Raw genomic sequence first — 11,823 nt, 5'->3', positions numbered from 1 at the left:
GGAAGTGCAGTGTGACTGAGTATTATAAGGCCACTATGATTAAGCACTATGAATAATAATAAGCAATTTCTTAGGGGAATATTGGAGTGATTTTTTTTAAATCAGGAAAAATGATTTAATTTATAAGACCATTGATGCAAAACTAGTTATACATATAAGAAGAAAAAAAAAATCCAATCTAATCTAGTTTTTCACAGTCTCACGTTGTGTAATCCGCATGATGTGGTGACTAATCAAAATCACCACGACTACCCCTGAGCTCCTGGTACTAAGATCATAAAAACTTTCAGGATAATCCGAACATCACAGCGCAATTAAATCCCGACCAGAATAATAGCAACACACACACACACAGTGCGACAAGGCCACTATAATCTCACTCCTGAAGAGCACGGATGCACATAAGCTCCTGCAGAAATACGATCGCACACTGATTTCTTTGAGGAGTTGTGTAGTATATGCATGCATGCGCATATCAGAGACAAAAATGTGCTGTGCTGGCGCCTCCTGTCGACAGTTATGGGCCACTGCTGGTGCACGGAGCCGCAGAAAGAGAGGGGCACTCTCAGATTTCCAGATCTCTCCCGGCCGAGTCCGCCGTGCCGCTTCCACATCACGGCCGACAGCAAACCGAGACGACGACGACGACGACGGCGACCACGACGATGATATGCGCCCAGGGTGCTTGAATCCCGCATTCAGCCCGACCGGCGTGTGTTGTCCCGAACCCATCTACACTCAGACGAGGTGAGTACATCGACACAACACGCGTCTCGTCGCGGTGTTTCCTCACGTTTTTTGTTTTTTGTTTTTTTGGGTAGACAACAGTGAGCCCCGCCGCTCGGTCTCCCAGGCCAGGCCAGGGAGCGTTGTCTGGCGCAGAACGGAGAATGAGGCCAGTTTGTCGGCCTGGCTCTCTCCTCTCTCTCCCCCCCCCCCCTTCCCCTTCCCCTTCCCCTGGCTGGGAACATAAAGCCCAGACGATGTGGTGGAGGCTCGGTGCAGCTTTCAGCTAGTCCGTGTGGCAGCAGAGAGAGACGGGAGGCCAGCGTTATTGTTGTTGCTGCAGCGGGTCATGTCGAAGTTTGCACCCAGGATAGTGCTGTGCCCGCTGGCCCCTGCTCCGTGGTTTAATGTCGGAATCCCTTCATCCAGCCGGATCCTAACGCAGCCCGGCACCAGCGACCACCGACTAACTTGTTTTTGCAACTTTGCAGCAGCCGCGGTTCAGAGTATTATCAGATGCTCGCCTCAAGTTAGCTGCGATAAATCGGCAACAACGTAGCGATTTATCCACAAATGTTACTCCACCGTGTCTCCTGCGATGATGAGGCCAAACGATTTTCTGTGCAGATTATAATTAAAGGTCGATACGACTGTCCGCCACCTAATCTGACGGCGCCGCACATGACAGAGGTGGACAATAGATCGCCACAGGAATGCAACGATTTTTTTTTACCTTAACATTACTTGATTAGTACCAATGATTTCGGGGAACCTGGGTTAATTATCAGCAGTGGTGACTTGCTGAGTTGTGACAGATGATTCATTCTGTAGGAATCCTCTGCATGCTGATCATAACAAATGGAAAAAAAAAAAACAAAAAAAAAACACTTCCCCCGACCATAAACTCACAAACAAACAGATAATGCAGACTTTGCAGGATAATTGTCGTGGCCATTGTAATTTAGTAGTTTTATGATGTTGTTTTTATGTGGTTTGATGGGCTGTTGCACAGTGCACCAGTCACGCACTGTGTTTTCTTCAATAAGTTCTGGATTTACTGTATGAGGCTGCTTTGTGGTGTAAGATCGAGCAAATGTCTCTCTTCACCAAGATAGCTCCATCTATTAAATGTGATTAACACTTGACTTGGTCTGTAGAAAATAGGGGCAGTCCAGACCTGCCTGAAATCTGTTGCCTTGGGGTGTACACGCATGCGAGTGTGAACCTATGTGAGTAAGAGATTACCAAAGGAGAATGACTCACACTCAGAATGTATTTGGCAAAGTCATAAGGACTTTCCCTGCATTTCGCCTCAGCTGCTGAACACATTCTTGTGACTGAAAAGTGCTGTCCCTTTCGCTTTTAAGTATCATGAGACTTATTTTAACATTGCTTCCCATTTTTGCTGTTTCAAAGCCATATACTGTTTATCACATGTTCCACCCTGCATTCACCAAAAAAAAAAATTAAAAAAAATGTAGGGCTTATTCCATTTAATTAGGAAAAAAAAAAGAGTGTGGTTGCTGTCATTTGTTTGTCAAATTTGTGGAGAGCTGAACCTTAAGTTGCATTCTGTTTATCCGTGCCAACTGTTTGTCTGGTTGTTCTAACCCTCCATCTGACTGCTCCCACCGGCTGCCAACATGCTGTGATCTAGCGCTTTCAGCTGATGAAGGCTGCCACTGCTGCCGCAGCCATTTGATCATATATCAGCATCTCTTCACTTAGATATGCCTGTGAAATGTTGCGACGGGGTTACAATGCCTACACGTGGAGGAAGATAAAATGCTGAAGGTGCGACCGTATATGACGGATCATGTCACCGAGCAGTGTTTTGGCCCTTTATCGGAATGAGACATGATCACGGACAATACATCATTTTAAATTTCAGGCTTGAATGGGGAATAGTAAGGGGAACCTTGTTTGTTGCCAGTCATGGCGTCGACTGCTTTATTGCTGCTTATCTCTGAACAGAGGAGGACGTCAATTTAATTGTGCTGCAGTAACTACACTATCACATTTAATGCTAGACGAGGTAACTGTAGGGAACTGCAGTGCCCAAAAACATGCCAGCTCTTGTATTTTTCCATGTCAGTGCCTGTTGTAGCCACACTCAGAGTGTGTGTGTGGGGGCAGACCTCTCTTTAGAGTGGGGCTGAAGCCAGGCATCTTTCCAAAACTCAAGCCCCCCAACCCTCTCTGCTCGGTATAAGCATTGCTTTGTGCCACAGCACTGCTCCCTATGGTTCTTCTTGTTCTACTATACTACTACAGCGCCACCGGCTCCACTCGATACTGGAATCAACAATTGGAAGTATACCCAGAATAGCCTGCTGTTTGACAGACGAACTTGGTTGTTTTACTTGTTAAATCAGATTTTTGGATTAATACACTAGAATGCGAGAGGCAGATTGTACCATTGCAGCCTGTAAAGTATTGAGTTTGTATTGAGGCGCCTTTTTCTGCCTGGAATGTAGCTGTGGCATTTTTTGGCTTAGGCCGTGCTATCGTGAGGGGTATTGGAGAGCAGGAGCAGAGTAAATACATTTCAAACTGCACAGCACAACTGAGCATTAGCAAATGATCCGATAGCATCTGTAATCCTCGGGAAAACCTGGAGAGTTGTTTTTGAATAGTGCTAGCCTCCATCAGATAGTTGGCAGGCACCGGGGGTGTCCACATGTGTGACTGGCTGGCTAGGCTAGCGGCCCTGCTGAATGCTACAGTATGCAGGCAGATCAGATTACTGAACGATTAGCCATGGCCTCCTATCCCCGGCCCAGGGAAATGATTTTCCACTGTCATAATTCCCAAGACTGAATTACGCTGGCCAGTGACTCAGAGATACTCGATGCTACAGGCCAGACTACTGTACGGCATAACTGTTGCTCTCTGGAGAGGGGAGATAGGTTGAGAGTGGTTGCACTGCACCGTTGCACTGTAGGACAAAGTGGTTTTCTGATTTGAATTTCTGGGTGAGCTCTGGTGCTTACTCTCAAGCATGGGAGGTATTGTGACCCAGCACATACAGTGACTGGGCAAAGGATGGTGTTCACTCACCTTCTGGCTGGGACGGTGGCAGACAGCCTGAAAACAAAAACAGTCCCAAAACTCTAAACAGTCCCTCACATGTCCTTCTACTATGAAATGTACGTCAAAAATGTGAGCACATAATAGATGGGCAATGATGCGGCGTAAATCAAGCAGGCCTCTAGTGGAATTTTGCTGAATGGAAAGACAGACGAGGAGAGAGAGAGAGAGGGGGAGAGGGAGAGGGAGAGGACGGGAGAAGCTAGCCAGTGAAGGTAAGACCATGTTTCCAAGGTGCTTATCCCCCGAGGCAGGAATCCGATACATTCCAGAGGCTCGTGTATCCAGACAAATAATGGTGGCGAGGGTGTAGCGTTTCATCAGGTGACACATGATTGGAGCGTAAGTGCTGGGAAAGTAGGAACGATGTCATAGGCTCAGAGGTAGCCAGCTCTGGTTGCCTGAGGGATCGGGAAGTATGCCAGAAGAGCAGGACAGGTTATGTGGGATATGGATTTATCCCCAGCAGAACACAGCCTGGTTTTTATGGCTCTTCTACTTATCACCCCCTGCGCCACCGTTCAGACACAGACATTGACATCGTTTTAGGCATTTTAGGTGACAACTCTGATCCTGAACAAGTTAAAATGAACAGCGCCGTTGGAAAACCCTCAATTGTCTTTGGTAGATTATACTCCACTTCACTCTGACAAGGCCCACAGTGGTAGTTAGACTCAGTAGGGATTGGCATATAAATGACTAGTGATGAATAACCAAAAGTTATTCGATGAAGCTCGGCTAATGTCTAGACAAGTTATGACATGAAGCAGTTTTCTATGTACATGAGTTCCTGACACCTGTGTGACAATGCCTTCGTATTCTGATTTTATTCACCTGGGTCTAGGTCCACACCTGTGATGATGCGGTGTTAGCAACCCAATCCATGGGTTTCTTTTTCTTCTTGCAGTGGAGTTTTCAACCCCTGAGAAATTTGTGCACTCCAGCTCCAAAGCTAAAAGCTATTTATACCACTGACACAGAAAAATACCCTGTTTTATTTAGTGGTCAAAAAACAAGCTGTCGGGTCTTAATGGACTTCACCTCAGCCATTCCGGCGGACCCTCGGGGTACAGCACGTTGATACGCTCGGCGAGGGAGCTCTCGGCACTGGTCTGCTAATGAAGCCATTTTCAGAGATGGAGAGATGCAGTAATGGGAACGCACCACTTCACTGCAGGATATTCTAACCCCATCCTCATCATAAGTGCTATCAGTCATCGGATATGATTTAGGTTTTTTTTTTCCCCCCTTTATCCATTCAGCCATTCAGAGGCCTCTTTGTCAGGCTCAGAGTTAGATATATATGTGTTTGCTGCCTTTATGTAGCATTGAGATATACTGTACATAGTAGCCTATTATTTATCCTGAGAAACTCTGAGCACTGTGTGTCAGGGTCAAAGTTTTGTACGATTACTGGAAAACAGGAAATCTGTGATGAAGGCTGTTCTGCCAGCGTATGTGTAAACGTTACTGTCAGTCTGTTGAAATGTTAGACATTAGCCTGACATCACTGGACCTAAGGCTTGGTGCTAAAAGCTTTCTGATAAGAGCATGGAGGGCAGACAGACAGGTGGGGGTGGGGCGGAGGGGGTCTGTAAGTTTACCCACTTGTCTGGTAGTCTCAGCTGGGTCTGGCTGAAGAACTGTGCACACCCACACCCATGCGTGCCTCAAGTCGTATACAGTGTGGCTGTACATAGTATACAGCTGACTTAAATGGAAAGTGTGATGTAATTGCATCTTAGTCATTGAGAAACATCAAGAATCAGTGGAATTAGAGGCTTTCTTTGTATAATATTCAACGGATATTTTGAGACATAAGGAAATGATACTTACACAAAAAATACAAAATTTCCATCATTTTATTGTGTATTAAATAATGATATCTGGCTTAAAACACTTCCCTAACATGCATATCTTTATTATACGTAAAATGCAATGTTTTTTTTTTTTTTTTCTTAATATAATCAAGTACAATACAAGATCACAGCAGCAGCCTCTAAAAATGACTTTAAAGCCATGTTTGCATTAGTTGTATTTGTTGTGCCTGTTATCTGACAACTAAGTATGTGGCTGTTGTCCTTATCTTAGTAACAGTTGCCTGCGCTTGCTCTGTTTGACTGTTCCTCCCGATGCTTAAACAAGATCACAGCCGTGACCTGTTGCTGTCAAGAAACCCATGTTCGCTGTTTACCAGCTAGAGGTTGTGTTTACAGCGCAGGTCATGATCAGCGGTGAAACTGTGAGGAAAGTGAGGAGCCAGCATGCACATCAGGTCACGTAGAGGTTTCAGTTTTTCTTTGTTGTCTTTTGATGATAGAAACTGTTGTTATCCAGGGCAACAGTACACTATAAAAAAAAGAAAAAAGAAAAAAAAAACAGGCACGTCTTTGACACGCTCTCTCTGTGCGCTGTCTCGATGCTTGAGAGCAGACCAGGCTGGAGCATTATGGCATCCCACCAGGACAAGAGGTCTGAGTAAACTTCAGCAGGGCATCTGCTGCCCAGTGCCCCTGTTCTCTTCTCCCCTCTCTCCCCTGCCCCAAAGCAGACCACGCCACCGCACCACATCAAGTCATCTGGTGTCCAGTCGGCTCCCATCTGTGAGTGCGTTTGGCTTCGCCGCAAACAAAGCATTGTGGCGTGCTCGCGTCCTCCACTACATCTAAACAGCTCGGCCCTGCTATCTCGCTTAATCTCTGGGTGGAAACTATGAGCGCATTGCCAGGGTTGTGGGTCATCTCCATTTCAATTCATTAAATTGTATCGAGGCATTTAGAATCCACCGTAACAAACTGACCACAGCTGATGGCATACCTCTTCTCCATTTTGAGCCGTTGAGGTGGAAAGAATTGTAATGGTGCCGACCCCGAGGTTTAGCTGCTGGCAGCTCCAAGTGTACCCCTCCACTGATCCGAGGCGGTGCCGTGTCTGCCCAGCCTGCTGTCTCTCATCCATCCTGGGTGGTAGAGAACGGAGTGTGTGTGTGTGTGTGTGTGTGTGTGTGTGTGTGTGTGTGTTTGTGTTTGTGTGTCTGTATTTGTGTGTCTGTCTGTCTGTCCCTGTCTGTGCAGGACAGGTGTTGGCAACCTGGAGGTCAGTCCACACGCAGCTGGGGCACCTAGACAGGAGGACGGCTGGAGACTGCAAATGACAGCAGGATGAATGAGCTTTGTTTTGCCAGGTTTTGACCGCTTTTATCCAGAGGGTGGGTGCAATTTTGAACGGGGTCAGTTGTGGCGGTCAGGTGGTGTAACGGCTGGCTGCTCTCAGTGGGATGTGCTGCAGCCGCAAGCATTTGGTCCACACAGAGATGCTTGGAGGTTGTTTGGGTAAAGAAGCTAAACTAAAGGAACCATAGTGGGGTGTGCAAGCCTGCAAATACAAACAACACCCCACCCCCTCTGTGAAGTGTTAAGTGGCCGGATATGTTGGGTGAATGGGACACAGGTGTCTGGGCCACGCTGTGTGTGCCTGGCCAGAGGTCTGTGTTTGTTTTCTCTCCATAATGGCCCCCAACTCTCTGCTGTGGCTCGACCAGAGCTCATTGGTTCTCAATGGGCCGGGGTGGACCCCCCCACACACCCCCCCCACACACACACACACACAGAGACACACCTTCTTTTTTTTCTTTCTTCGACTGTGGGACTGAGCAGTGGATAAATTTGAGTCAAGAATCTGTTAATGAAACTCAAGACATCCCTCAACACAATGTTGAGGCTACACATTGAGCAAGCCTGATGCTTTTTAAATTCATCTTTCTTCCTTTATTCTTCCCTTTATCCATCTGTTGCCTCTGATCTACCCCAGCAAAGCAGGCGTTTGAAGTCGTCAAGGCTCTGGCTTTATTGTTGAGTCCTCAAAGTGCTTGTGTGACAGGTAGAGAAGAGCTGGAGGAGAGTAATGTGACTCCCACATAGTCCACAGCCTCCCCAGTCTCCGTCCTCCACACCCTCGTCTCCCACTTGCCTCCTCCTCACAGGCTTCATCTCTTTGCTGATGTCACTCCAATGAGCTCCCCTTTGTTGAGTAACAGCCCAAAGGTGCGCTTTGGGCTCTGAGGAAGACTCGCACGCCGTTACCACAACTCCATACTGTGTCTCCCCAGGCGGCGCAGGAGGGTGAGGTAATGGGTTGTTAACCCCTCAGCTACCTCAGTGGTTTGGACGTTGTGCTGGCAGCAGTGGCTACCAACAGCGCCCTGATCTGATTATTTGAGTAACCCCCATGGCCTCTCCAGATGGCCCGGCCTCTGAGCCGGTTTATGATAACCATACAGTTAATATCTGGCCCGCATAACACTCTCCCAGCTTCCTGCCTCCCCTCTCCCCGCTCTGCTCCTCTCAAACTCGCCACCACCCTCTGTGCTATTGTCTCTGACGCCTTCTCCTGCGTGTCCTGGTTTTATTTCTTTATTTCACTCATCTTTTCAAATTCCAGAATCCATTTCTTTTGCCCCCAAGGCACAGAGGGTGATGGCTGGAGACGGTGGCGCAAATTAAATTTGGTCTCCCTCTTTTGCTCCCCTTGGACATGGGCACGACGGAACAGTAGAAGGACAACGGGAGCAAAGCAAGCTGGAGGAAAAAAGCCCATTTCCCATGCATTACTATCTCTTTCCTCAGGGTCTATAGTGGAGTAACACCAACACCTCTATTGCTTTTTTTTTTTTTTCCTCCACTCTTTAATTTTCTTTTTCTTGCTCTCTCCCCGGTCTCGTGCTGGCTGCTGCTATTTGTTCTCACACAGCCTAACCTGAAGGTCTCTCTGCTCTTGCTACCACTGCTAACACAATCTGGCCCAGTTTATTAGTTAAGGGCTAGTGAATCATTAATCGAGGTTATCTAACTGTTCCTGTAATGATTCCGCTGTGACTCGTGTGTCAGAGTCGTCTCTGTGTTCGTAACCGACCAAGCTGTACCCTCGCGCTTCTTACACTACACATTGTGCTCCATCATAACAATCCTCGCAACAACAACAAAAAAAAAAAAGCATCGTCCCTCAAGCTAGACTATATGTTTAATAGGTGTGCTGTGCACTGTAATATGTCATTGTGTCAGAGCACAATACAAGGACTAAGTGCACTGCATGCAAATTAATCTTGTGGGATGGCAGCGGCTGAATAGAGTGTGGTTTTGGGAAAAGGAGGGGAGCGAAGGGAGGGACAGAAGGAGGGCTAATAGTGGCGACAGAAAAGAGAGTCAGAGAAAAGAGCATGTGAGGAGGAGGTGGAGGGATGTGGGATGTAGTCATCGCCAGGCCCATTCATCATGCAATGCCTGCTGGGATGCGCTGGGGTCAGTCCTGCACAACACAATTACAGCCTGTTCTGGAGTGTTGTGCTGGGCTCCACTGTGTTCCGTCTATGTTCTGTTGTCTTTTGTTAGATTTCCTCTGTTCTCGCTCTCTTGTTTGCCACTTTGCGTGCTTTCTTCTCCGCTCTGCTCTGTACGCTTCTGTTCAGTGGCAGATTTCTCAGCTTTTTCTTGTGTTACATATTTTTGAACTCGCCGTTCAAGCTATCAGCAAATGATCATCTGAAATTCTAGGAGCAAAACAATTAGCTGAGCGTTTGTTGTGTTGTTGTTGGAATCTTTCACTCTTAAAGTCTCCACTTTTGTGTTTTGCAATAAATTGCCATACTCTTCATTCATGTGGCTGTTGTACCAGGCTTCTTTCATCCACATCTGAATCGCAGCCTCTAGCTTGATTCATGTGATTGACAGGCCTGGTTAGCATGGGGGTGTGAGATGCTAGTAAGCATGTTGTTTACCCTGCCTGCCTGACAGTCCTCAATGAGCCTACAGATGTTTCCAGAAAGCTGTAAATATCTGCTGTGTGCTCTAATGTCAGTTGACAGCATATCGGAGCGCGAGGATATCTCTGTCTTCCTGTCCGCGTCTATTCCTCGTGCAGCGAAAGAGTTCTTTCCCTGCCAGGGAGCCTTTAGGTGGTCTGAAGGTTGAAATGAAAACGTCACACAAGGATCCAGCAACAACAACTTTTGAAGGCAGATATTTATGTTAACATCACAGCACACGCCAGGACTTAGTGCTGTCACCGTGGCATCTCTTTCTGTCACTTGATTGTGCGGTTTCTTAGAGACACAGTTGGTGTTTTTATTTTTAAAAATATAGATAACAGGTATAATCACAGTGTAAATCACTGGACTTTTTTAACATCCCATTGGAAACAAAATTTTCTATGTTTCTCTTGTGAGTGTGATTAGAATATGTAATTCTAAAGCTGCAACTAACAGTAATTTTCATTGATTGATAATGAATAATAATTGGTGAAATTGATAATTATTTTTTCCTGTTGATTAATTATTTGGTCTACAAAATGTTACAAAATAGGCATTTGACTATCATATGCTGACCCAAGGTGATGTTATTCAGCTGTTATCAACTGTCTGTTCATATAGTGCACTGTATGCAGTATATACTTATGATATATATATATATATATATATATATAATGTAAACAAAATGGCATCAGCAGCATGAACAGGTGGGTTGCTGTTTAGTGTAGTTTAATTGGTTGAGTTACAGCAGGCTCCACTTCAGTGTTTGGGTTTTAATGATGAAGCTGCTTCTCTCTGGTTTACAGTTAAATGACAAACTGTGCCTTTTAATTAATGACATCATTAGTGCAACTGGTCCTGTTTTGTAATACTTCATGTTGATTATGGTGGATTTTTGTTCCTAAGCCTCATATGTAATTTTGAAGATGAACCTGCCAAACTAAAAAAAATACTCCATGAAATGACAAATGCTCAGTGTTCTTCTGGAAATGTATTCTTGGCATAAACAAGCTGTTTATTAAACAGGATGAGGACCTCAGGGAATTCTGGGTTTTTCTTAGTTTGTGTTTCAGAGCACTGTTGTGTTCTTCGCATAAAATAATTTCCAGTAGTTGTTGAAAGATTTCTCGTAACGGAGGAGAGGACAATAAGTTCACTTGCTCACTAAGGATGCACTGGGTGGTGGCTTGGCTGATGAGAATTCATAGGAAGCTCCCAAACTGACTGAAAGAATGACAAATCATGGCCAGAAAATGCAACAGCTTAAAGTGCAGAGCATCTGGAAACAATTTGAAACAATGGATTGTCTTCAGCAGGCTCCATGTCTAACTGTATGGACGCCTCTCTCTCCTGACTATCTAGAGTTTCAGCCTCCTGTGACAGCTCGGGGAGAACTTGGATATAGAAGATTGATTTGGCATTCTTCAATTTGATATTCACCTGAAAACTCATCACTGAATCTTAGTCAAAAACCTTTGGGTGAATTGGCTCAGTGTTGAGGCGGAATGAGGCAGGTTTTTATGAGGATTTCATAGACTGTTACCCCTAAAACTCACAGGGTAAAACCATGTCCTCATTCCGTTCGTGGTGTTGGATTTTTACTGACTGACTAATCTAATCAGTCAGGTACAGTATAGAGGTCTAACCTTGATCTGAAAGATTCACATACCCTCTAAGTTAACCCCTAGGTTATCAGAACTTGGCTAAATTAAATGAAAAATATGTATAAATAAAGTTAAATACAACATAGATTACTCATTAGCAACAGGACACCCAAAATTACACTTTATTTAAACCCTGGAGTAGATTTTTAATAATCGGCAGACGTCCTATTAATCATCCTCTAATCAACACGATCGAGTGTTGTCGAGTGAAATAAAACAGGAGTTTGTCTTTTTTTCCTTTTGAATGTGGCCTTTGAGCTCCTTTTACAACCTCTACTTCCAACAATAAACCCGGCCGCATTGTGTTATCTCGGGCGAGTTCTAACCACATCCCGTGTCGACAGTCTGGCTCGCCAAATACACCTGCTCAGCGCCTCCCCAACCTGCAGACACAGCGGCCTCTCTCGCCAAGTTCTCCTTTGTGTGCCCCAGTGAAGCCGGGGAGACGCGACATGACAACATGCCTCACATTTCACTCTTCACCTAATTGTGTTGATGTGCAGGCAGATATTAGTGTTGTGGTGGTTAATCTTCCCAGTG

At 45.6% G+C, this 11,823-nt stretch overlaps 1 protein-coding gene across 1 annotated transcript in view; it reads left to right on the top strand.

Moving 5' to 3' along the window:
* Nucleotides 1–548: 548 nt before the first annotated feature.
* ndst1a (N-deacetylase/N-sulfotransferase (heparan glucosaminyl) 1a) overlaps nt 549–11,823 on the top strand; it is a 38,699-nt gene continuing 27,424 nt past the window's right edge. Inside the window, exon 1 of the mRNA XM_071457146.1 lies at nt 549–747. The gene's annotated coding sequence lies outside the window, so the exon portion shown is untranslated. The remainder of the gene's footprint in view (nt 748–11,823) is intronic.

The sequence above is a fragment of the Trachinotus anak genome, unplaced genomic scaffold (genome assembly GCF_046630095.1).
Source record: "Trachinotus anak isolate AG129_WGS33_773 ecotype Australia unplaced genomic scaffold, CSIRO_AGI_Tana_v1 ptg000021l, whole genome shotgun sequence".
Taxonomy (NCBI): Eukaryota; Metazoa; Chordata; class Actinopteri; order Carangiformes; family Carangidae; genus Trachinotus; species Trachinotus anak.
The sequence above is the reverse complement of the archived record's forward strand: the minus strand, read 5'-3'. Positions and strand labels throughout refer to the sequence as shown.